This window comes from Mus musculus, chromosome X (assembly GCF_000001635.26).
Source record: "Mus musculus strain C57BL/6J chromosome X, GRCm38.p6 C57BL/6J".
Taxonomy (NCBI): Eukaryota; Metazoa; Chordata; class Mammalia; order Rodentia; family Muridae; genus Mus; species Mus musculus.
The window spans coordinates 98,354,509-98,382,411 of record NC_000086.7 but is presented as its reverse complement, the minus strand read 5'-3'; positions in this window follow the sequence as shown (position 1 = coordinate 98,382,411).

Genomic DNA, 27,903 nt, shown 5'->3' with positions numbered 1-27,903 from the left:
GTGCAATTCATAGGTGAGCCTTATAGAGCCTGGGGACCAAGGGGATGTGTTTAGTATATCTTGGTAAGCATAAGGCAAAATTTCTTACCCTTTAGTATTGTTGAAATTTGGGGTGAGATCATTATTTGTTGTGAGGCTAGTCCCCTGCATTGTACAATATTTCATTACATCTCTGGCTTCTACCTACCAGATGTAAGTAGTATTATTCTCTTCAAATTGCAATACAAATAAAAAGGTTTGTGAAAACAGTTAAGTGTGTCCTGAATCCAAAATGACTGCTTGTTTGGAACAAGTTATATGAAGTGCCATGTTTCTCAGAGTACTTGATATTCCCTGTTATGCAGTTTCCTCTTATTTTGTGGCACTAGAATGCCAAACTTTAGCTGATGGCATAGAATTCTAACATTTAGCAATAATACTAAGTTTTGACCTGTGAAGTTTAAGTGGAAATGTGATATGAGATTTGTGAGAATATTTCTTAAAATATATAGGGTATGTGTGGTTTTGGCTTCCTACATATTCCTTCCTGAATCTGTAAGTCATGTCAGGACTCTAACAGTCATCTGAATCCATGAAGATCTGGCACAAGAATAACTGAACAGAAATGAGGAGTGACTCTGAGTCTCAAGACATTTTTTTGAAGATACCATGCCATACTGCCTTGTCTGCCTCTACATTCCTGTACCAAATTAAGGATCATATACAGGTTATCTTGTTTTGTTTTGTTTTGTTTTACCCTGCTATATACTAGGTCCAACTGCTAAATACTATGGCACAATTCTTACTCATGAATTATGAGAGAAAGTCCTTTGAAGAGCTTCTGAGATTTCACTTTACCTAAAAATAGGATGAAAAGCAACAATTTCTCTGTCAGGCTTTGAGTATCGTGGTATGAACATTTGATGCTTGGCACCCTTGTACTCACCTGTTGGCATGCTAATGAGATTTAACTTCAATCCTTGCTATCTATTGAGTCACTGATTCGAGCAACACCAGAATGTACCATCTTCAGAATATTTGTGAAAGAGAAGGATTTTTAAAAATCACAAGTTAGTTAATTTTATTTAAGTTGCTGCCATTTGAGTCTTAAGGGCTTCAAGATGATGCAAATAGGTTATGAAGGGAAACTGCTAAGTTAGGTTACATTAAATGTGGGGAAAAAAACTGAGTTGCCTAGGTATTTGGTGCTCAGGAGGCAGTTCAATATGTAGGAATGAAAACAAAACAAGATATGGGTTTGTCTTAGGCACTGAAGAAAGAGGCCTTTTTAAAGAAAATGTACCAAGAGGTCTTGATAGTCACTGTAAAATGCCACTGTCATAATGGTTAATATTTCAGTAATTCCCATATATGGTGTTCTCTTCCAAGGTTATAGGTAAAGAATAATAGGAATCTGCAAAAGAGGAGACATGAACCTCATTAGAATCAGTAATAATGCCTCCAAGAAGAAACCTTAGAGTTTGCTCAGTATAATCTCAGAAAATGCTGATAATGCTGTCAATCCTCTTTGCTTCCCACATCCCACATTCTGAGCTTTCCTTATAGTAGTAGCTCCAGCAAAAAATCCATTCCCCTTAAGGGACTTCCCTTGGATGTGTTAATCAGCTCATCCTTGTTCTTATAATTCTATTAAACCCAATGGTCTATAACTAAGTTCCTATATATGCTTACAGCCACCAGAGGACAGTACGGTCTAGACAAGCCTTGCCAGCCAGCAATTCAAGCCAGTCCTCCTGGAATCATTTATTGCCTGGATCAGAGGCCCACCTGCCACTGTCTTTAATTTTAGTCTGGGCACGAGAGGCAGTAGAAAGGAACCTCACAGGCACTGGGTTTTAAAGTAAACTGTAATGCCTTGTTTTTGTTTTCATTGCTCAGTTTCAGGCTTTGTGGGGTAGCAAGAACTCCTCATGGTCTCAGAGACATGGATTAAAGCCAAAAGTAGCTGGGAGCACAGGCCAAGGGATATATTTGGAAGGTGGATTCCAACTCCTCTTCCTCCGGAAGGGGCAGGCGGGCCTTGGCCTTATGCCCAGATCGCAGAACCGTAGACTCAGAGCTGAAAGAATCCTTAGCACAACAAGCAGAAATCTTTAGTTTACTGGCCCGTGACTGCCCTAAAATTATATGCTGAATTGTGGTGTCTGCATCCAAAGATTTCATCAGAGTCTCAGAAGTCTGAGATGCCACAAAAGGTTAAGAAGAACCCAATACTTTAAGTCACAGATGAGGCCCTAAGAAGGGAGAGACGTGCCCAAGGTCAGTTATTCAGGAGTAGAGCTGGACTAAAAATCAAGTAGACATGCTACACTACAAAACATAATTCTTAAAATGTTTGCGTTCAAACTGGAGAGTAAGGACCCAGGGTTATGTCAGAGGTAAGCTGGAGCTGGATATAGTGTCTTCCAGAGGCTCGCTCTCCTCGCCCCCTTCTTTCCCTCCTCTCTGTTTTTGTCTCTCTTTGTGTGTGCATGTGTGTACTTATGTGTGTGCATGTGAGTGTGCATATATGTGTGTGTGTGTGTGTGTGTGTGTGTGTGTGTGTGTGTAGGTGCCTGTGTTTATGTAGATAGTAAGATGGGTTGGATGTTTTGGAGAAGTTCTTAGAGTGCTTTCCCTATGATTGTATCTGCTTACTTCTTTTTTTCACTGTGATCACTAAGTTTCCTTGGAATCTACCTCCATATGCCACAACAAAGTTTAACTGTTAATTGGGCACAATCTTCATAACTCCTCTCTTATTTGGGCTTATAAAAATGGGCCTTGGTCATACTCAATGCTGGGCTATGACAGAATTAGAATAATAATTATTATAGTAAAAAATAATTAGAGAATATTACAGTATTTTCTAACTATCCCAATTTTGTTATTAGATTAGTGGCCAATAGAATGCCAGAAAGAGAAGAATCTTAGAAAATGCATACATCCAATTCCTTGACTATACAAATGAAGCTCTATGTCCTTCCAAAGGAAGCAATGTCCCATAGAATGTATGGAACTATAGCTATACCCACTATTATATGAATACTATTTTTTCTACCACATTGGCTGTATGTCTTAGCTAGGGTTTTATTGCTGTGAACAGAAACCATGACCAAGACAATTCTTATAAAGGACAACATTTAATTGGGGCTGGCTTACAGTTTCAGAGCTTCAGCCTTAATTATCATTAAGGCAGGATCATTGGCAACATTCAGATAAGCATGGTGAAGGAGGAGCTGAGAGTTCTACATCTTCATCTGAAGGCTGCTAGCAGAATATTGGCTTTCAGATAGCTAGGATGAGGGTCTTAAAGCTCATGCCCACAGTGACACACATACTCCAACAGGGCCATAACTTCTAATAGTGCCACACCCTGGGCCAAGTATACATAAACCATCATACTATATTAATGCTTTTTGTGTTGTTTTGAAAAAAATTGATAAAACTAACTTAAAGAAAAAATGGTTTATCTTGACTCACAGTTTGAGGGTATAGTCTAACATGATGGAGAATATGTCAAAGTGACTACAACTGTAGTGATGGTGACAGGAATGTGAGGGAACTCTTCAATCATTGTGTCCCTTATCAGGAAGCAGAGAGAGAGAGAGAGAGAGAGAGAGAGAGAGAGAGAGAGAGAGAGAAATGTTAGTACTCAGCTTACTTTCTGTTTTTTTGTTCAATGGGAGACATCAGTCAGTTCCTTGAATGAAATTACCTGCAATTGGGCTGGATCGTTCACTTCAGTTAACCTAATCTAGAAGCTCCCTCACAGACCTGCCAGAGGTTTATTTCCACAGTGATTCTAAATCACATCAAGTCAACAATAAAGAGGCATTGTTCTGAATGTCTTTTGCTTGGACTGGAAAGGTTCAGGAAGACTTATTTTAAAACTCTATCTTGCAGGTGAAAGATTTCTGCTAACAGGTTGCTTACAGTTCACTCTAACAGCCTTTCTTTTTTTCCATTTTTTATTAGGTATTTAGCTCATTTACATTTCCAATGCTATACCAAAAGTCCCCCATACCCACCCACCCCCACTCCCCTACCCACCCACTCCCCCTTTTTGGCCCTGGCGTTCCCCTGTACTGGGACATATAAAGTTTGCGTGTCCAATGGGCCTCTCTTTCCAGTGATGGCCGACTAGGCCATCTTTTGATACGTATGCAGCTAGAGTCAAGAGCTCCGGGGTACTGGTTAGTTCATAATGTTGTTCCACCTATAGGGTTGCAGATCCCTTTAGCTCCTTGGCTACTTTCTCTAGCTCCTCCATTGGGAGCCCTGTGATCCATCCATCCATATACATTATACACAAGATCTGCCATTTATGCCAGCAAGCCCACCCTTTGATCTCCAATTGCTTAGTTATGTGCTTCTGGAGGCAGAAGAGCAAAATGAGAAGAATTTCACATGCTTAGTTTCAACTCCAGGGAAGGAAGGCACATCTCTTCTCAAAACTCAGAATTTTCATCTTTAAAGAGATAAATAGCTCGCTAGACACTTCTTGTGTGGAGGCATTGGTGTTTGTGATGCAATCTGACTACATAGTTCAAATTGGGTTCATCCTTGCTAGGCAACCCAGGCAGGCCTTGAAATGACAACCTTTCTGCTTCTGCCTTCCCAGTGTTTGGATAACAGACATATATCTTGGTACCCCAATTACTATGCTTCATTAATTCTATTTCTGCACTTTTACTCCTTTTCATAGTATTGCTTACATTTCAGCTCACTTCATAGTTCATTGCTTAATAATTTCCTAAACACAGTATCTCTTCCAGAACTGTAGAAATCTTGGTTGCTTTATTTCTGCATACTTAGTGTCTAAAACAATCCCCAACACATAGTGTGTACTCCATACAAAGCTGTTGAATGACTGGGAATTGAAATAAGAATGTATAGGAGAGTTCCCAGCTTACAGGGAACCATCATCACCTTGAGAGCCATCTTTGTCTTCTCACATGCAAATATGGAAGATAACTGAATATCTATTCATTTTCTGACCTCCCTTTATCATAACTTTGTCTGGTCCTTTCACCACTTAGCAAGAAGACATTGTTGCATTACTATTTGTAAGACATGAGACCACATGTCCCACCAGGCTTGCAGGTGGTACAACAGACAAAGACACTATATCAGTTAGATATCTACCTACCCTAGATCATGAGATTTGTTCATGGAAGGAGATGAGAGGATGCTTTGCTCTCTCCTGAAAAACAAAAAAGGGCCTAAAGTCCATGACTTGTACATTACTGGTTTACTGAGCAATTGAGTTCCTCTGGTAGACTGAATTCAAAAGCATGTTGTATTTATAAATCTTTTAGAAGCCAGAGGTTATATAACAGCTAAATTCACTGTGGTGTGAACTTTGTCAAAATAACAAGAAGCTACTGAATGTACTGTGCAAACAGACTGGCTTCTTTGGTCTATCCCATCTCTTTTATCCTTTGACTCACTCTGGAAGTTATATACATCTTATCAGTATTTCCGACTATCTCCCAGACTATCTCAGGCATCTCAGCTATTTTTTTTCTAGGTGGGTTGATCACAGTATGTTCTACATCTCTCTAATTCTCAGCCTTCATCTCACTGTAAAATACACATCAAGAATCATAGACGACTAAGATTAAGTCAGCACTGAAATGATTTAGCAAATTTGTGTATCACTCCACAGAATCTTCTGAGGCAATAGTATCAAAGCCTCCATAAGATGTCAGGTACTACCATCCCAGACAAATTATCAGGTGCACAGAGAAAGACTCATTCAGCTATCTAAGATATCTCCTAAATTTACCCTATGAACCTTAGTCTACATATGATTCTCCAAGGCAACATCCTATACAGGGGGGTTCTTATATATCACCCTTGATAAGGAGCTCATTCCATCTAATGATAACCTCTTTCATTCATAGCCCACTCATTTAGAAAGTTTTTTTTTTTTAAGTTCAAATCTTTCTCCTATGATTTACTCTTGGATTTCAGTTCTGCCTCTGGGAAATCTCTCATGCCCTATCTGTTCTTCCTGCCGCTGGCAGTTCTTTAGAAACATCTAGGCAGAGAGCTCCTCCCCCAAGTCTTGCCTTCTCCAGCATAAACAGCCGTAGATCCAACTTTTGTACTCCCATCCTCTGTCTGTTCACTCCCTTCTGGATACATCATACATATGGTTCCCTTAATATATGATACACTGTGCTAGACACAGCCCTTCAGTAAGGGCCTATCCAGAGCAGAGTGCAAAAGGACAGTTGATTCCCTTGATCTGAACCCCATGCACATGCTGATGAAGCATAAGTTGTCATTTGATTTTCAGTTTTAAAATCTTAATATCACTGATACTTATTAAGGAAAGTCTCATGACCCTTTCCTTTAAACTCCACTCGGGGGAATGTCTTTCATTACGTGAAGTCAGTTGATTCTCAGCATCCAAGTGGTGACCTCTCCATTTGTAACTGTCAATCATCTGATCAGGTTCAACCACTTATTTCAGCCTGTCGACAACTTTTTGCAGCCTTACTCTGTGACCTGACATTTTCCTCTTCTCCCTTACAGTTTTCAAATTTTAGCAGTAATCACCTTGTGTCTTTGTGAGCTTGTTTTGTTATTTTGTTGAAATATCCAGTCCTCCACTCATTCTTTCAGAGGAGCAGTCACCTTCTCCAAGTGCTCCTGGGGACAGTTCTCAAGGCCTGTAGCATGGGAATGACCTTGATCTCTGAATACCAACACAGCCTCAGCTGAGAAAGCAGCTCCACCCTTAATCTCTCCCCCAGCCTGGCTGGCCTCTGTCAGGGAGAACCCCACACACTGGCTGGCTCAGTCAGCAGTGAATGGAATAAGATTTCCAGTTGGTTGCCAGGGCTGAAGGTCTGGAATATCAGGCCAAGCAAGGACAAATCAGTGCAATATAATTTTACTAATGGCTCAGGAACTGTCAGTTTCAATGGGCCCCAGCTTGCTATAAGACCCCTTCTTTATCCCAGGCAGATTCTGGCATTAGGCCCAAGCATCTATTTCCTTCTTCCTTGAAAGTGTTCCCATCTCTGATACTCTCAGAGAAAAGACTAAAGATAGAAAGGACTATAATATCTCCACTGCCTTTTTCTCATTAGCTCCTTAAAGAGTTTATATTAAAATTGAATTTATTTACTATTTTATGAGTGTGTACATGCCCCGTGTATACGAAGGTATACCATATGTTTTCAGGTACCAGAAAAAAGGCCAAAAGGGAGCTGGATCCATTGGAACTAACATTATAGGTAATTGTGAGTGACCTGTTGTAGCAGCTGGGAATGTTGTAGTACCCAGTTTCTCTAGAAGTGCAGCAAATGCTTTTTTAACCACTGAGACACCTCTCAAGCTCCTAGACTTTATATTTATAAACTGTGTAGCAACACTAATTTTGTTGTAACTTATTTTGAAAATATAATTACATTTCATCCTTCTTTCCCCCCCTCAAAACCATTTCACGTACCCCTCCTTGCTATCTTTTAAATATATAATCTTTATAATTAATAGTTGTTATATACATGCACATATGTATATAACACATATATAATATGTAGTATATATAATATAATATATATGACATATCATAAATACATAATGACAACTTGCTCAGTCTGTATAAAGTTACTTGTATGTATTTTTTATGGCTCATCAGTATATAATATCAAGTACAAGATAATTAATTGGTATGCTCTTACTTAAGGAAGACTACTCCTCTTGTTTTCAGCATTCTCAGTTGCATGTAGCACTTTGTGTTGAGCTAAAGTCTCCTGGATTTTCCCCCTACCCACTTTAGCATGTGTGTTGTTGTTTACCTCATGTTTAGACAGTAATGTTGCTGAGGTTTTTATGAATGTAGTTTCTCATATCATCACCAAACATAATCTTATCTCAAACAGCCTGATTCTTCATCTCTTACAATCTTTTCACCTCCTCTTCTGCAATCTTCCTTGAGCCTGAGGTGTGGGGGTATTATATAGATATATTCATTGGTACTGTGCTCCACAATGTGGCATTTTGATTGGTTGTGAGTTTTCCCCATGCTCTTCATCTATTGCCAAGAGAAGTTTTCTTGGTGAAAGGTAAAGACTCCACCTACTGTTGGTATAATGCACACACACACACACACACACACACACACACACACACACACAAACAAACTAGTCAATAAAATTAAGAAAGGTAAGCATAAATTACTGAGTGATTCTTAATAGAGCACAAAGATATGGCTAAATAAAATGGCAAGGACAATTCAGAACTTGAAAACCAAATTCAATAAAGAAATAGAAACACTGAAGGAAACTGAAATTAAAATGGGATTAAAAACTCGATAATTAGAAAATTTAGGGGAATTTCTTATGAGAGTAGAATAGATCAAATAGAAGTCAGTCTATAGGGATTCTATGATGAAAAGATGAATTGGCTACTCAAAGAATATGAAAAGTTAAAAAATACCATAAAAGATTAATGCAAGAACTATAGGACACCATGAAAAAAATGAAATCTAATTATAAGCATAAAAGAAGGATATGGATACTATATCAATGCCATAGGCTGTATCTTCAAGAAGATCAAAGAAAGGTTCCCCAAATCAAGGAAAAACACATCCATAAAAATACATAATCACTCCGAACATCAAATAGAGAGGACCAGAAAAGAAACTCCCTAAAGTATGCTAGAGTTAAAACACTATTTATTTGGAGCAAAGTGAGTACTGAAAACTGGAAGACAAAAACCACAAATCACACATAAGGGAAAACCCATCAGACCAACAGCTAATTTCTCAATGGAAACTTTAAAGGTCAGAAGAGCATGGAGTAATGTATTTCGAGTTCTAAAAGACCATTGCCAATGGAGACTACTGTACCAAAAAGAATTTTTATTTATAGTCAAAGGAGAAAGGAAATCTTTCTATGATTAAAAAAGCTAAAATAATTCATGTCCACAATATCAGTCCTACAGAGAATACTGGAAGCAATAATTTTGGCTGAAGAAGGAAGGAGATAAACATAGCTAAGAGACTACAGAAAAAAAAAATGAACTACAATTACTCAAACCCAAAATAAAAATGAAAAAGCAAACAAACAAAAATGGCAGCAATCATAGTGTACCTTTCAATTATAACTTTAAATATTAATGGCCTTAAGATTCAATCAAAAGACACAGGTTACCTGCATGGATTAAGAAACAAAATCCATCTCTCTGTTGTCTACAAGAAACCTATTTAGGCATCACTTTAAAATGAAATTTCAGGAAAATTATTTCAGTCAAATATGACTGGTAAACAAGTAGGACTTGCTATTTAATACCTAATAAAACAGATATTTGTCTTTCCCCAATAGACAAATTGTCTGGACAAAAATAAATAGAGAAGCATCAGATTTAAATGACATAACACATCAAATGGACTTAAGAGATTTCTACAGAATATAATACACAAACACCTACAGAATATACACTATACACAGCAGCCCATGGAATCTTCTTTAAAATAGACCACATCCTGGAATAAAAAGTTTTTAAAAAGTTAACAAAAAAGAAGTATAACTTCATCTATAAAATCTACACTTAGTAAAACTCAAAATAGATAGCAAACAAGTCTCTAATAAGTACACAAACCTCATGGAGATTAAACAATTTATTTCTGAGAGATAAATGGCTCAAAGAACAAATCAAAACATTCCCAGCACTAAATGAAAATGAAAGCACAATGTAACAATAACTCTGTAACACATGAAAAGTAGTCTTACCAGGAAAATATATTGCCCTAAATGCCAAAATTTAAAAAAATCAAAAAGAGCACAAATAAATAATGTAATGATGCAATTCAAGAATTGGAAAAATACGCCAAACAAAACCCAAATCCCATAGATGGAAAGGAAAAAAATTCAGTCAAAATTAAATAGAAGCTAATAAAACAGAACAAAGAATCAGTGACTCTAAGGGCTAATTATTTGAGAAGATAAACAAGATTGACAGATCCTATAACCAACCAACCAAAAGAAAGAAAGAGATGAGCCGAATTAATAGAATTAGAGATGAAAAGGAAAACATTTCAATAGATACCAAAGAAATTCTGGATATAATAAAGGAATACTTTAAAAATCTGTACTCTATTATGTTAGAAAATCTTACAAAAATGGAGAAATTGATAGATTCATCCAAACCACTGAAGTTAAACCAAGAGGAAATAAACAATTAAAACAGATCCATAAAAATAAGGAAATTGAAACAGTAATTAAAACCTTCTGACTGAAACAAAATCCCAGTCCCAGAAAAATTTAAAGCAGAATTCTACCAAACTTTCAAGACACAGTAGCAGTACTTCCAGACACATTCTATGAAGCCACTACTACTCTAATGACCAACCCAGGTAAATAGAAAAAATAGTACGGGATGCTATCTCAAATGAACATAGATTAAAAATTACACAACAAAATACTTGCAAATTCAATACATCCATCTGTCTAAAAGATGGCCAAGATGGCATTAGCCTAGAGATGCAATGATGGTTCAGCATATGTAAACAAGAAGTGTAATATACCATGTAAATGGAGTTAAGATTAAAAGTAAATAATCCTCTCAATATTGGCATGCAGAAAAGGTCTTTGACAAAAATCCAACATGCCTTTGTGATAAAAGTCTTAGTCACAGTAGAATCAAAGGGAAAGTCTATATATGAGATCCCCATAGCTACTATTATCCTAAATACAAGGAAAAATTAAAGAAATGAATCAAAATCAGTAATGAAACAAGGCTATACCCAGTCATTTTCCATATAGTGGTTGACAAATGCTAGATAAAAGAAGAAAATTAAAGAGATATGACTAGATAGATACGATGTCAGATTATCCCTGTTTTCAGACTTTATATTATACATAAGAGACCCTATCAATTCTTCCAGAAGACTTCTAGAATTGATCAACGATTTTAGCAAAGTGCCAGGATAGAATATCAACTTAAAAGATATCAGTCATCTTTTCATGTGCCAACAAACATGCTAGAGGAAATAATCCCAAGTCACAGTAACCTCGAAGAAAATAAAGAATCTATGAATAAACCTGATCAAGGAGGGGAAATCCCTTTACAGTGAAAACATCAAATCGCTGATGAAAGAGACTGAGGAAGACAATAGAAGATAGAAATACCCCCCTCATGATCATAGATTGGTAGGATTATTATTTTACCAATTATTATGACCATTCTGCCAGAAGCAATTTGCTGAATAAATAGAATCCCAATCAAAATCCCCACAAATTCTTCACAGGTATAGGAAGAAAATCCTAAAACACATATGCAACCCCAAATGACTCCAGATAGCCAAAGCAGTTCTAAGCAAATAAGAAAAATGTTGGAGAGATTGCTGTGTAACAATAAAAATATCATGGTTCTGGCTCAAAGATAGTATACATCATGAAACAAGATAGAAGATCAAAAATATGAGTGTACAAAATCACAGCCATTGGACATTTGATGAAGATGTAAAAAATATACACTGGGCCACAGAGAGTATCTTCCACAATTTGTGGTGGGAAAACAGGCTATCCATATGTAGAAAATTATAATTAGATCTATATCTATCAGACTGCTTCACTGTGAAGTTTGAAATGATAAAACTGCTAGACAAAGACATAAGGCATACTCTACAGATGTAGATGTAGGAAAGGACTTTTGATTAGGACCCTATTTGCTCAGGAGTTAAGGCCAACTATAAAATTGGACCTTGTAACTCTAAAATGCTGCTTTTAAGCAAAGGGAAATATGAGTTGAATGAAAAGAAAGCCCAAAGAGTGGGAAAGATTCTTTACTGCCTATACATTTGTCAGAGAATTAATACCCTGAATACACACACACACACACACACACACACACACACCCCAAAACAAACAAACAAAAAGCCAACAACAAAAACAGTTCAGAAAACGAGCAACACAATTGTAAAATGGAATATGGATCTGAACAGAGAGTTCACAAAATAAGATATAAAAGTGGCTAAGAGTAACTTTAAAACATTCATTGCCCTTCACAATTAGGGCAATGCAAATGATCAATTTTGAGATTTTATCTTACCCCAATCAAAATGACAAATATCACCTTAATAGTGGAGGCATATGGGGCAAAGGAAACCCTTGTTTACTGTTAGTGGGCCTGCAAACTGGTATGGACCCTATAGAAATCAGCGTGACATAGTCTCAAAAGCTAAAATTCAATCTATCATATGACCCAGCCCTACACCTCCCTGACATATGCTCAAAGGACTTGGTGTTCTACTCCACAGATATTTGCTCAGTCATGTTCATTACTGCCCTGTTAACAATTGCTACAAAAATGGAAACAACCTAAATATCTTTCACCTAGCTAATAGATTATGAAAATGTGGTATGTTGTACACTATTTAGCTATAAGGAAACATAAAATCATGAACTTTGCAACTGAATGAATGGAACTAGAAATTATAATACTGAGTGTGGAAACTTAGATCCAGAAAGAAAAATTACACACATTCTCTCTTGTTTGTGTGTCCTAGGCCAGAATCTATAGAAGTGAGTGTAACTACCTGGAGTAACGACAGAAATGAGGAAAGCAAAATGTGACCATGGTGGGATGGGGAGAGGGGACTCTAAAAGGGGCATACTAGGATATATGTATTATGAATAGGGAAATGAGAAAAACATATTGAGTGAGGCTTACCGTGGGAGGGCAATACTGAGAGAGAGGAGGGAGGGGGAATGGTTTAGTCTCTAAAGTGGTTCTAAACCTTCCTAATGCCGTGACCTGTTAGTAAAGTTCCTCATGTTGTGGTGAGCCCCTACCATAACATTATTTTGTTGCTACTTCATAGCTACAATTTTGCTACTGTTACGGATCATAATATAAATATATGATATGCAGGATATCTGATATGCGGCCACAAAGAGGATGTGACCCACGGGTTGAGAACAACAGTTTAGAGACATGACATGTGAATATCTTAGGCCAATGTATAAAGAAAGGTGGGATGAAGATGGTAATATCTGGAATCAAGAAAACTAGGCAGAACATTTGCCCCTCTCAATAAATTCCTGGTTTGGACAAATGATCATTTCTCATTTGTGTCTTCATTTTTATCCCTCCTTCTTTCAGGTCAATGCAAAAGGTAGAGATGAGATTTCCTTTTTGTCAAAATCTAGAAATCCTAATGCTAGATGAATGCAAATGGGTTAAAATGATATAAAAGAATCATGTTAAAACTATTATACTATGAGTCTATGATTAGGAATATTTGTTACATAGTAAATGTACAAGTACAATTTCAAGGTAAAACATCACAATTCAGTAGAAAATGGCATTGACATTTAATTGATAGTGAATACCTTGACTCAATAATGGGTTGCAATTGCAACAAAAGGGAATGATGTGATAGCTCCATTTATAAATCATAGAACTTTGAACACTGGAAATTATTAGCCTGCTAGTATACATTGGTTGACATAGCCCTTCTACACAGGCAGGCATTAATCTTTTTATTAGGCTGCTTCTTTGTGTCCGTCACTATGTACTTAGAGTTCCAACTGGATTTGTTTGACAGAATAATTGCACTAGTCCAGAATGTTAGTTATTTCATCTTTATTTTACAGATGAAGATATGAAGTTCTCAGAGAGATAAAGTGACTAGCAGGAAAAGTCCATCTTCTTCATTTCCTATCCTGTCTGCTAAGGTTTTCTACCACGCAATGGGATGTGGTTGAGTAATAATTTTCCAAAAGACTTAATAATGATGTTGAACATTGGAATCATATTTAAAACACAACTCTCCTCTGTTCAAAAATCCTTGAAATATTGATGGATTAAGTGATAAGATATGTAGCATTTGCTTTAAAATATGACAGGAGATAAATTTAAATTAGAAGTGATGGGCTACGGAAAATGAAGCAAGAAAATCTTATTATGTTATTAACTATTCTCATGCTTACATTTTTCAATAGTAAGTTGATGAATTAAAAATAAAAAAAATATTGGCACTGTTTAGGGATGATTTGAAAAAAAAAAAGGAAGGTGTTTTAACAGCTAAATCACAAGCAGCCTTGTTGGCATTGGTGAGTCCCAGTGAGAGGCAGTAGGTTTTTCTAGTTCTCTAGTTTTGAGTTGTCTGATAAGAGAGTCACTAACCTTTTAATATGTAGATGCTGTAATTTGACAGTGTAAGCAACAAAATGCATATTGTATTTCAAACAATATGAAAGAAAAATGAGATAGAGATGTGGAGAAGGAAAAGGAACGGAGAGACAGAGAGAGAGAGAGAGAGAGAGAGAGAGAGAGAGAGAGAGAGAGAGAGTTAAAGAGAGGGCAGCGGTCAACCAAACTACATTATAACGACATGTGCAAATATCATAATGTAATCTGTTGCTTTGTACAATAAATGCACATTAAAAATAAAACAAAATTTAAAATTGTAAATTTTCACCACTATTGGCAGCTAAGAACTGATTACAAGTTGAAATGGTAACATTTTACATATGGTAAATGAAATAAATAATACACTATTAAAATCAATTTTTAAAAACTTTGAAAGATGTGCTCAAATGGTAAATATGAAATTATGTAGTCATTAACAGTATAATGATGCTTCAGTCGATTATAGGCTTTATGTGGGATCATAGCCCTGGAGAATGAGTCTGAAGGGACAAAATATATGAGATGAACAACTATGAGAGAAAAACATGTTTTTGTTATGTTTCCAGAGTTTATGGTCAACGGACTGTGATACTTCTAATCCTGCAGCCAGGTAGTACATTGTGATATGAGTGCATGGCAGAAGAAACTGCTCATCCCATGGGAGCTGAGACGCAAAGGGAAAGTCAGGAAGAGAGCCAACGTTTCCACAATCATTTAAAAAGAATGCTTTTCATAATTTAACCTCCTTCTTCTAGGCCCTACCTCCTAAAGTGGCCACCACAACTCCAAATCACTAAAGGTTGGAAACTAAATCTTTACCATGTGTGCTTTGTGGAAACATAATTAAATCATGGCAGGCTCTTGATTTTCTCGAGAGGTCAGATCAAATGGTTGACCTATGCTACGTTTAATAATAGTATATTTTATGGTGTTTTCATAATGATAGGATCAACTAAAGTGTATTTTTTCAAAATGTATGGCTCTTATTTAATGGGACATATGAAGTGTACATATTTTTGCCAACGACAAAATGACATTAGATATGTTATTTCAAAGGCCGTCATTTGCAGCTACCCATTCATTCATTTTTTTTCATTCTCTCTCTTTTCTGTTCAAACTGAGAGTGAGTGACTGACTACTCAACTCATGAAAAAAACTTGAAAAAGAAAGCATGGACCATACCAGCTTGAACAAATTACTCATCCTCTGTAAGCCTTAGTTTTTTATTAACCATTACCCGAGACTGTTCATAAACTATTTTCTGTGTGTCAGTTTACTGTTCTTATGTCAAAATTCCCAAAGTCATTAATTTCTAAGGAAAAAGTATTTGTATTTGCTTTTTAGTTTGAGGTGTACAAGACCATTTGTTGGCCTTATTGTTTTAGATTTTTTAGTGAAACAGCCCATCATTGTGACAAGATGTAGAAGAGCAAATCAACCTCCTTTGGGAGCAGATCACCAAGGACCCAAAGGCCTAGTAAGTCCCATCCCTGCATGGGCTCTATCACTTCTAGTAGCTTTATCCTGAAGTCTAATCCTTTAAAATATGAGTCTTTGGGGAGAACAACAAAATAAGAATACTAGTCCATATGCCCATGTAGATGGGAAAAGTTTCACAAGGTCCCAACTCACAGATAAATAGCTATAGGCAATCAGTGGCTGCAGAGAAAGGAACAGTCAGGTTTTGTTCAGACCAATAAGTTAATTGGCCATATAATCTCATGTGGTAAGCCTTAAACACATGTTAATTTAGCCAACTCTGTGTGTGTGTGTGAGTATTGTCTGTAGGATGTGTGGTGTTTTTGTGTGTGAGTAGAGAAAAATCTATATTTAAAGAAGAGATCATTAATTTGAGGAGTGTGGATTACAGGAGTTAAATGGCAAAGAGGAATACAGTACATATGTATGAAATTCTCAAAAACAAATTGAAAACTGAATGACAATAATATGTTCAATTTATTGAAGTTTTTCAAGGTATAAATATTTTTTTTCCATTTTTTATTAGGTATTTAGCTCATTTACATTTCCAATGCTATACCAAAAGTCCCCCATATCCACCCACCCCCACTCCCCTGCCCACCCACTCCCCCTTTTTGGCCCTGGTGTTCCCCTGTACTGGGGCATATAAAGTTTGCAAGTCCAATGGGCCTCTCTTTCCAGTGATGGCCGACTAGGCCATCTTTTGATATATATGCAGCTAGAGTCAAGAGCTCCGGGGTACTGGTTAGTTCATAATGTTGTTCCACCTATAGGGTTGCAGATCCCTTTAGCTCCTTGGCTACTTTCTCTAGCTCCTCCATTGGGAGCCCTATGATCCATTCATTAGCTGACTGTGAACATCCACTTCTGTGTTTGCTAGGCCCCGGCATAGTCTCACAAGAGACAGCTACATCTGGGTCCTTTCAATAAAATCTTGCTAGTGTATGCAATGGTGTCAGCGTTTGGATGCTGATTATGGGGTGGATCCCTGGATATGGCAGTCTCTACATGGTCCATCCTTTCATCTCAGCTCCAAACTTTGTCTCTGTAACTCCTTCCATGGGTGTTTTGTTCCCAAATCTAAGGAGGGGCATAGTGTCCACACTTCAGTCTTCATTCTTCTTGAGTTTCATGTGTTTAGCAAATTATATCTTATATCTTGGGTATCCTAGGTTTGGGGCTAATATCCACTTATCAGTGAGTACATATTGTGTGAGTTTCTTTGTGAATGTGTTACCTCACTCAGGATGATGCCCTCCAGGTCCATCCATTTGGATAGGAATTTCATAAATTCATTCTTTTTAATAGCTGAGTAGTACTCCATTGTGTAGATGTACCACATTTTCTGTATCCATTCCTCTGTTGAGGGGCATCTAGGTTCTTTCCAGCTTCTGGCTATTATAAATAAGGCTGCTATGAACATAGTGGAGCATGTGTCCTTCTTACCAGTTGGGGCATCTTCTGGATATATGCCCAGGAGAGGTATTGCTGGATCCTCCGGTAGTACTATGTCCAATTTTCTGAGGAACCGCCAGACTGATTTCCAGAGTGGTTGTACAAGCCTGCAATCCCACCAACAATGGAGGAGTGTTCCTCTTTCTCCACATCCACGCCAGCATCTGCTGTCACCTGAATTTTTGATCTTAGCCATTCTGACTGGTGTGAGGTGGAATCTCAGGGTTGTTTTGATTTGCATTTCCCTGATGATTAAGGATGTTGAACATTTTTTCAGGTGTTTCTCTGCCATTCGGTATTCCTCAGGTGAGAATTCTTTGTTCAGTTCTGAGCCCCATTTTTTAATGGGGTTATTTGATTTTCTGAAGTCCACCTTCTTGAGTTCTTTATATATGTTGGATATTAGTCCCCTATCTGATTTAGGATAGGTAAAGATCTTTTCCCAATCTGTTGGTGGTCTTTTTGTCTTATTGACGGTGTCTTTTGCCTTGCAGAAACTTTGGAGTTTCATTAGGTCCCATTTGTCAATTCTCGATCTTACAGCACAAGCCATTGCTGTTCTGTTCAGGAATTTTTCCCCTGTGCCCATATCTTCAAGGCTTTTCCCCACTTTCTCCTCTATAAGTTTCAGTGTCTCTGGTTTTATGTGAAGTTCCTTGATCCACTTAGATTTGACCTTAGTACAAGGAGATAAGTATGGATCAATTCGCATTCTTCTACACGATAACAACCAGTTGTGCCAGCACCAATTGTTGAAAATGCTGTCTTTCTTCCACTGGATGGTTTTAGCTCCCTTGTCGAAGATCAAGTGACCATAGGTGTGTGGGTTCATTTCTGGGTCTTCAATTCTATTCCATTGGTCTACTTGTCTGTCTCTATACCAGTACCATGCAGTTTTTATCACAATTTCTCTGTAGTAAAGCTTTAGGTCTGGCATGGTGATTCCGCCAGAAATTCTTTTATCCTTGAGAAGATTTTTTGCTATCCTAGGTTTTTTGTTATTCCAGACAAATTTGCAAATTGCTCCTTCCAATTCGTTGAAGAATTGAGTTGGAATTTTGATGGGGATTGCATTGAATCTGTAGATTGCTTTTGGCAAGATAGCCATTTTTACAATGTTGATCCTGCCAATCCATGAGCATGGGAGATCTTTCCATCTTCTGAGATCTTCCTTAATTTCTTTTTTCAGAGACTTGAAGTTTTTATCATACAGATCTTTCACTTCCTTAGTTAGAGTCACGCCAAGATATTTTATATTATTTGTTACTATTGAGAAGGGTGTTGTTTCCCTAATTTCTTTCTCAGCCTGTTTATTCTTTGTATAGAGAAAGGCCATTGACTTGTTTGAGTTTATTTTATATCCAGCTACTTCACCGAAGCTGTTTATCAGGTTTCGGAGTTCTCTGGTAGAATTTTTAGGGTCACTTATATATACTATCATATCATCTGCAAAAAGTGATATTTTGACTTCCTCTTTTCCGATTTGTATCCCTTTGATCTCCTTTTGTTGTCGAATTGCTCTGGCTAATACTTCAAGTACTATGTTGAAAAGGTAGGGAGAAAGTGGGCAGCCTTGTCTAGTCCCTGATTTTAGTGGGATTGCTTCCAGCTTCTCACCATTTACTTTGATGTTGGCTACTGGTTTGCTGTAGATTGCTTTTATCATGTTTAGGTATGGGCCTTGAATTCCTGATCTTTCCAGAACTTTTATCATGAATGGGTGTTGGATCTTGTCAAATGCTTTTTCTGCATCTAACGAGATGATCATGTGGTTTTTGTCTTTGAGTTTGTTTATATAATGGATTACATTGATGGATTTTCGTATATTAAACCATCCCTGCATCCCTGGAATAAAACCTACTTGGTCAGGATGGATGATTGCTTTAATGTGTTCTTGGATTCGGTTAGCGAGAATTGTATTGAGGATTTTTGCATCGATATTCATAAGAGAAATTGGTCTGAAGTTCTCTATCTTTGTTGGGTCTTTCTGTGGTTTAGGTATCAGAGTAATAGTGGCTTCATAAAATGAGTTGGGTAGACTACCTTCTACTTCTATTTTGTGAAATAGTTTGTGCAGAACTGGAATTAGATCTTCTTTGAAGGTCTGATAGAACTCTGCACTAAACCCATCTGGTCCTGGGCTTTTTTTGGTTGGGAGACTATTAATAACTGCTTCTATTTCTTTAGGTGATATGGGACTGTTTTGATGGTCAACTTGATCCTGATTCAACTTTGGTATCTGGTATCTGTCCAGAAATTTGTCCATTTCATCCAGGTTTTCCAGTTTTGTTGAGTATAGCCTTTTGTAGAAGGATCTGATGGTGATTTGGATTTCTTCAGGATCTGTTGTTATGTCTCCCTTTTCATTTCTGATTTTGTTAATTAGGATTTTGTCCCTGTGCCCTTTAGTGAGTCTAGCTAAGGGTTTATCTATCTTGTTGATTTTCTCAAAGAACCAACTCCTCGTTTGGTTAATTCTTTGAATAGTTCTTCTTGTTTCCACTTGGTTGATTTCACCCCTGAGTTTGATTATTTCCTGCCGTCTACTCCTCTTGGGTGAATTTGCTTCCTTTTTTTCTAGGGCTTTTAGATGTGTTGTCAAGCTGCTAGTATGTGCTGTCTCCCGTTTCTTCTTGGAGGCACTCAGAGCTATGAGTTTCCCTCTTAGAAATGCTTTCATTGTGTCCCATAGGTTTGGGTACGTTGTGGCTTCATTTTCATTAAACTCTAAAAAGTCTTTAATTTCTTTCTTTATTCGGTATAAATATTTTTATCATCATAGTTACACAAACTTTGATTACTTACCTTTATCTTTCAATTCATTCATTTGCTATTAATTTCTTTGAATCCTTTCTTATATTTGAAAACTTTTTTTTTCTTTTTGGTATAGTCAATCCATATAGTTGGGTGCTGTTCTCTCTCTGTCTCAATCTCTCTCTTTCCTCAATTTCCTATATTTTTCAATGTGTGTATTTCTTTAGGCCATTTATGGATTCAGTGATTAGTGGTTATCATTTTGTAGCTATTTTCTGTCTTCCATAATTTTAAAAGGTATTCTGATTTATTTTTATAGGTTTTATTTTATTTTAATCATGTGAGGATGAGGAGGGGTAGGGTAGGGTATATATACTTTAGTACAGTGCCCTCAGAGGCAAGAGGGGCTTCAGATACTGTACCGGTAAAGTTATAGATGGCTATGAGTCAATCTAAATTTGGGTCCTCTGTAAAAGCACTACATACTCTTAACAGCTGAGCTATGTCTCCGGGCCCCTTCTCTGAATGTAATCAAACATTTTATAATATTCTATTGTTTCCTCTCACAAAATATCTATGATAATTCTCTCAATAAAGTAATAGTTATACTAAGGTTTGCAATATAACATGTTGGAACTATCTAAACATATTTTCAAATAATTCATTCCAAATTGAGGAAGTCAGTGGTGAGAACTGACTATAACAATCAGAACTGTACCATATTTATATACAGTTCAAGTAACTGAGAGTATCCTCAATTCTGTTGTCTTTATGATAGTCATTCATTTAACTTACAATAACAACACTGGGTTATGAGTATCAATTTAAGCAAATAGTTGACTATAAATGAACAATATGCTTCATTTCTTTAAATTCCTTTTGTTCTTTCATTGTTGTGGATTCATAGCATTACATCTGTTAAAATTTGTTCTACTACTGAGTTATACATGCAGACCTTCTTTACTTAGGCCAGGATATGAATACGCTAAGCTTAATGTTTGACACAGGAAGTAATGAGAATCCTAATGTGCTGAAGAAATGTGTAAAATCATAGCAGATAACAATGCCACTTCAGGATAGAGGAAGGAATTGTCCTCAAAAGAGACAGAATTTAGGTAGGTCTTGAGGAATTAACCCAGTATTCAGGACAGAAGACTTAAGCTATGAAAAGTGGGGATGAAGATATTCTGACACTAAGATTTGATTAAGTAAATGTCTCAAGATTCTTACCCCCCATCACTGATCACACTTGTCTTTGTACTTTGTGAAAATCAAGTAATAAAATGCAGTGCCCAATAAGAGTGTCAATTTATCAGCCATTATTTTTCATTGTGCCAGTGTTAAAAGTCTGTACCTGGACTTTGATTGATCTTATTGTTCTCAGTTATGCCCTGAAAAAAAAACACTGGGGAGAGTGGCAGATTGAGTACCAATAAAGCTCTATTTTCCTAATGTTCTCCAATGACTTCCTCTACATGGGAAATACAAGATGTGGAAATGGCTGCCAGTAAACTGTTATTGGAGAGGAACAGAAATGGTGAGAGCTAGCTAGCCACATTTACTTGTTTGGGCCTCTCGGGATAGACTCACATGCCATGTAAGTCTTCAGTTGCTTTCTAATCCTTATTTTGTTGTTCACTTAACATTAAAAAATGCTAACAGCTCCATTGCATATAACTACAAATAGTATTGATGCTCCATGCTTCCCAGGGGTTGCAGAAATACTCCCTCTTGTTCAAAAGTAATTGATATTGAAAAAATCTAGTATATACAGGAATGACAGCAGAGTCCCATTTGGTTCAGCCTCATTTGTGTGGTGTCACAATGGGGAAAGCAGGGCTCTGCATATCTCAGAAAACAATGAGAACCAAAAGTCTCAGAAACCCTGTTTTATCATTCCCCTTTTAGACATAGGTATGTGCAAAAGGTTCCAAAATTAAAGCTGTTCTTCTGTCAGGAAGGAGAGAAAAATCACGGGAGAACTAGTATATAATCAGGATCAGAAGAATCTACTGATACAGAGATTTCTTCTTATATCAGAGAAACAGTTCTTCCCAAACAACCTTGGCTGAGTGGTTCTCCCAACCCTTAGCCTCTGACCTACCTACAAGTCACCACTGGTAATCACTTCTACTGAAGGCAATGACTTTCAAACTATGCAAACCCAAAATCTCAAAATGTGGTATAGACTTTGTATAGTATGAAGCAATAAAGACTTTCAGCGTGTGTATGCAATTATGCACATTCTTGCACATATGTGTGTATATGTGCACATATCTTCATATGGATAAGATTATAAGTTTTATCTGTCAGAATAACTGATTATTGGAAATTTTGTATTCTTTAACCTAATATAAAAAGAAGATCCTGTAAATAATACTGCTAGTATATGTAATCACTTGGATATACTTACTTAATTTCATCTTTAGATAGTGTCAGCATAAGGCTTGGGTACACTCACTCATTTAGTCTATAGCTAGTATCACACACCTGCAGTGAATAAATGTGTGTTCATATCTCCGAGGGAAACTCACAAAGCAATATGGAGTCAAGCCTATGGTTTAAATGGACAGCCAGAAATTTGGAAGGAACAAGATTTAACATTTAATGGGGAAGACATTTAGAGACGAGGTAGACAAAGATGAACAAAATACAAATTTGCCCTCTCCAGTGCAAGGCACCATCACTAATAAATATCTTTGCTGAAAAATAAATGCAGAATGGAAGAGAGGAAAAGAAAATTGTTAGTATTTTTGATGATCCCTTTACTCAGCTACAAAATGAAGACTATAAATGTTATGAATCTTTTCTCCTATTTATGTTGAGGATATGCATTTGTTTTCAGGTTTATCTTTCTTACAGATATTTCCTTTTCTCTTATGTCCTTATAATATAATATAAAAATACTAAATTTTTACATAATTTAGGTATTGTCAATATTACAGCATTGTAAGTACAAAAGGGAAAATCAATGTTACCAAAGAAAGTTCTTTTGTTTTTACAACAAAACCATGTTATTAATATTTTTATTTTAAAAGATTTTATGTTATTTTTTAAAATTTTATTTTGTTTGCTTTTAATTAAAGCTGTTTTATATATATATATAAAAGAAAGTGTCAGTTGTTATCTGCTGAAGCAATTAAACAATTTTTAGAGTTAAGTTTGACACAATATTTGAAAAACACTGGTTTAAGTTGTCTGCCAAAGACAGATTTTTAAAATTTATTTTTATACTATTGTGCATAGTACAAAATTAGAGTACAAAATAATGAGTTTCATTCTGACATTTTAGTATATGAATATCATTGTATCTTGCTCACATTCATACCCCAGTATCTTTGCAATAATAACTTTCCTAATCATATTCTATTTGTCCTAATATTCACAGATGATGGTAATTTTCACCCCTCATTACAGAAACTTCTTTCTGAAACAGATCCATCTACCATAATAGAAAATCACATCTGCTCAATATGTAGAGAACAGGTCTCATGGTTCATTACAGTTCTGCCTCTTTGTATCTTCCCAGAGAGCCTGACCTAGCCTTATTTTGACATGTCCCTTCTTTCTGGTTTATCATCTCATCTTTTCATGTACACATTTTTGTGTGAGCCCCTGTCTTTAACTTGTGACCTTAACACCTGAACACCATATGATCTGTTCTCTGAATTTTGATCACTTGTAGCTTTCTCTTCTATTTTACTATTACCTTTTATCTTAACTTCTTCTCTGCTCTTGCCCATCCCCTTCATTTCCCTGAAATTTACCATAAGTTCCCTTCTACTTTTACATCATATATATATATATATATATATATATATATATATATATATATGTGTGTGTGTGTGTGTGTGTGTGTGTGTGTGTGTGTGTGTGTGTCTGAATGTATGAGAAATACAATGTTTCTCTTTATGAGTCATCTGGGAAGAAGTAAGAATCCAAACTTGCCATTCTCTTGATGGAGAAATTAATACACACAAGGACAAGATCTTGCAAAGTAATTTTTCAAGTGTATCACAGAGCCAAAACTAGAGTTTGAGACTGTTGACATGCAGTTTGAATCCTTCCTGCCAAGAGGAATTATAGTAATGCAGGGCCTAGTCCCATAGACAGAGTAAGTCCCATAGGTGAGATTTGACACCAAGTACCTAACAATGTTTGGATCCAGTGGGTGGAACAAGATGGGCAAGACTTTATTCAACTCTCAGTTGGATGTAGTACAATCAGTCACAGCCAGTTTAAGATGACTTGTCATCACCAATCTATTCTGCTGGTGACAGCTCTTGTTGGCAAAACTTATATCTAGTTACATGCTCAAGTAAGGAGAATGTGGTACACAGGCAGTAGTTTTACACATCAGCTTTCTAGTTTGAGCAGAGAGATAGCTCATGGATAGGCTGGAAGAGCTAAAGAAACCGAGGTACTCTGGCTCTCTCTTTTCTATTCTTGGATTCCAAATTTTAACTTCCTTCTCAAGAGGCTAAGGCCTTACTGACTTAATCAGTAAGCCCAATCTAGCATGGATGGTAGATTTAGAATTAACCCCTAAAAGTACTACTTGTCTTCATCATTACTATATTATTACCCTCCTATCTGTCTTTTGAGTTTGTACCTAGGTTATCTAATTCCTAACTTGTATCTAAATTCCTGGTTGTGTCCCAAAGCTCATGACAAAAATGATGCACTATTTTTGCAGTAGATAACACAGATACTCATCTGAGAATGTAGCAAAGTCTGAAGAGTAGAAGAGACTTATATTGCTTTTCAAATGGGTACTAGTACTTCTGTTCCCACACAAAGGAGACATTTCCATGCATGTGGGTGTCCAAAGAATGTCTCTCTAATTTGCATTGTGGAGGCTAGAGAAGCACTGATAGAACCCTAAAAGGACATTTGAAAAGGAATCATTGAAGAAAAGTGTCTGGGATATTATGAGGATTGATATTTCTCTGCTCACTAACTTTAGCTACCTGGTTTTCTTTGCATCAAGACTTCATTATTTACTTCGACATGTATCTGTCCCCAGCCCAGCTCTTTAGGCTTACATTTCATCTGCATTTCAATGTCTTCTGTAACTCTGACTTGTATATTTTTATTGACTAACCTGATTCTCTCTATCACACACAGGTCAGAATATGAGCTTTCTCTCTCAGCTCCCATTGTACTGTCAGTATTAGATAGGAATGCTTCCTCTACTAGAAATGGTTCCTTTTAAGGGTAGAGACTCATGTCTTGTTGAACTCTGTAGCCCTAATGCTTTTTGTGTGGTCTTCCACATAGCAAGTGCTTAGAGAATAGAGAACTGAAGCTGTTTTTTTCCTTCTTTTTCCTTTCTTCCTGTCATAAAAGAAGCTAACAGGTTTGTTCTAGGTATATAAATACAGAAATAATATGCACACAACATATAACACATACACACACAGAGAGAGGGGGGTTATATTGGGAAAACCATGCAGGTTCAGGTGTACAAATGAGCCCACCACAGGTAGTCAGGTAAATATTTAGCCAAATTCTTCTCTCTCTCTCTCTCTCTCTCTCTCTCTCTCTCTCTCTCTCTCTCTCTCTCTCTCTCTCTCTCTCTCTCTCCTTCCAGTGATTCATTTGCTATAGAGCTGTCCTGGGATATAGTATTTAACAGGCACCTCCCATGCAACTAATACATATAATTTAGGAATCACACTTTGAGACACACTGAGATTGATGGTAGAAACTGCTGGAGAGTTTCTTGAGTTACATATAAAGGAATAATTTATTATGAGGCAGTATCCTTGTTTAAACATCCCTCTACAAAAGAAAAACCCACATCTGGTGGGTATCCTTAACACCCTATAATGTAGTTCAGTCATTTGGTTTTATACCGACAGTGCAAATTATTAGAAAATGTCCCCTTAAGTTGAATTTCAGCATTTCTGTCTCATTTTCCTTTGCTTTCCATTTTAAAGTGGCACAAAAATAAGTCATCTCTGCACTGCATGGAATACAACCTTCTAGGAAGGAGAATAATTTGCTGCTCCCACTCCGAAACCCTGGAGCTCTCTTGGGTGTGAGTACGTAGAATTGCTTAAAGAAGAATATAGATAAAGGAGGTTATTAGAGGTAATATTTGAGTAGAGTTTCTTCCTGAAACCCAACTTTATTGTATTCTATATTTATGCCTACAACAATTTTTATATAATAGTATATTGAAGTAGGCTATTTCATGCAATATAAACCATAACAATATACTAATATATACTTTTTAAATACTAGAAACAATATAATAACACACATTTACTAAATATATTTCATGGGCCTATAATACTATTCTACATCCTAAAAAAGGGAAGAAACTTTTTAAAATCCACATATTTCCAGTGAGGTAAGTACTGTTATTGTTCTCATTTAAGATATGCAAAAAACAGATAGAACTTCAGATTGCCACAGCTAGGAAGTATCATATCCAAGGTTTGAATTCATGAATTCTAGTTTGGTACCGTAGGAAAAGCCTGTTCTTGAGAGTCAAAACAAAAAAGAGTTAAACCTTAAATGTACCAAGTTTCCATGAAACCTCCTTTTTTTCTGATTTCGGGTTATATTTAATATAGCATGTATTAAAATATAGACCAGAGGTGTCAATTAACTGACTCTTAAATATTCTGACAGTTAAATACATTTTAAAAATGATCAAAATTCACTCTTTGAGGCCAGAGTTTTGAGCCCCTTAAAGGAGATCAGAAGTGATATGCTTTATGTTTGGAGCTATGCAGCCTCAGTTTTCATAGGTATATACATCTATGTCTGCATATAAAAGTCCAAAAGATGCTGGAGGAAGAGTATCTCGGTGAAAGTTAGGCCATGTGGTTCCTAGGTCCTTGAAGGAGAAGAAAGCCTAAGTGATGGTCTTTCTTGTACTCTATCTGTTATTCCCATGATCTTGCTCTGAACATTCCCACTGGAAACCACAATCTTGGTATTAGTAAAAGAATCATTTCCTTGTAATGAATAACTACTTGGCATCTGCAAGTCACAATTTCTTCTGAATCAAAGCTTCTAAATCAGTCAAGGGTGAATAAGGTGGGCTGGCAGGCACAGATAGAGCTTGAGAAGGAAACACACAAAAATAAATATGCCAGGTGGAAGTAGGAAAGTGATAAGAAAGTTGGGAGGAGATGCAGGAATGGTGAAGAGCAAGAAAAGAGAGCAAAGAAAGTCTTGATATCTGGTTTGCAGAGCTGGAATTACTTATAAACATTTTTTGTACAGTTTTGGTCTTTGAGGCCCACACAGTTTATGTGAGCTTGTCTAGGATGACAGTGTGATTTAAAAGAGCAAAGTGAGAGTTCCTTCCAGCTTCATGACTTCTGTGTGGTGGTTGTTAATGATTGTAGGAAGCTCATGAGGCCCAGACAAACACTGAAAGTAGCTTATAATTCAGAAGTTTCATTGCTTTTCTATGTTTGAAATTCTAACAGCCCATTTTATCCTCTGTGGTATCTTCAGAATCCAGATGGCTTTCAGTCAGCCCTTGCTATGAGATATGCTAAAAAGCTTCATTGTTTTCTTGATCATTCTTAGAATTATGAAACACAAATGGAATAATTTCAATATCTGGGTCAGGTGATGAGAAGACACATTCTAAGTTCTATAGTTATAATCATGTAATAAAGATGTCACTCTCTTCCTATTCTTGTGCAGAAATATCACACAGCTTTTCCCCCTACAATTTAGGCATTCCCTCAGAATCGTCATACTCCCTACAATTTAGATATTACCTCAGAATCTTCATATAACAATGAACAAGTATTGGAATACAAATAATTATTTGCAACCTTATTTAAGCTGTCAAAGTATACTATGTAGACGGTGGTTGGCTATATGTGCGTGCAGGCTTATGGGTGAGGTAACATTGAGTCTATAAAGGCTCTTTCAGCATTCTTCTACTGTTTATTCTGAACACTTCCCTGGAATGAGCCAGGGAAATGCAAATCAAAATGACTCTGAGATTCCATCTTCTACCAGTCAGAATGGCTAAGAACAAAAACTCAAGTGACAGTACATGCAGGCAAGGATGTGGATCAAGAGGAACACTACTCCATTGCT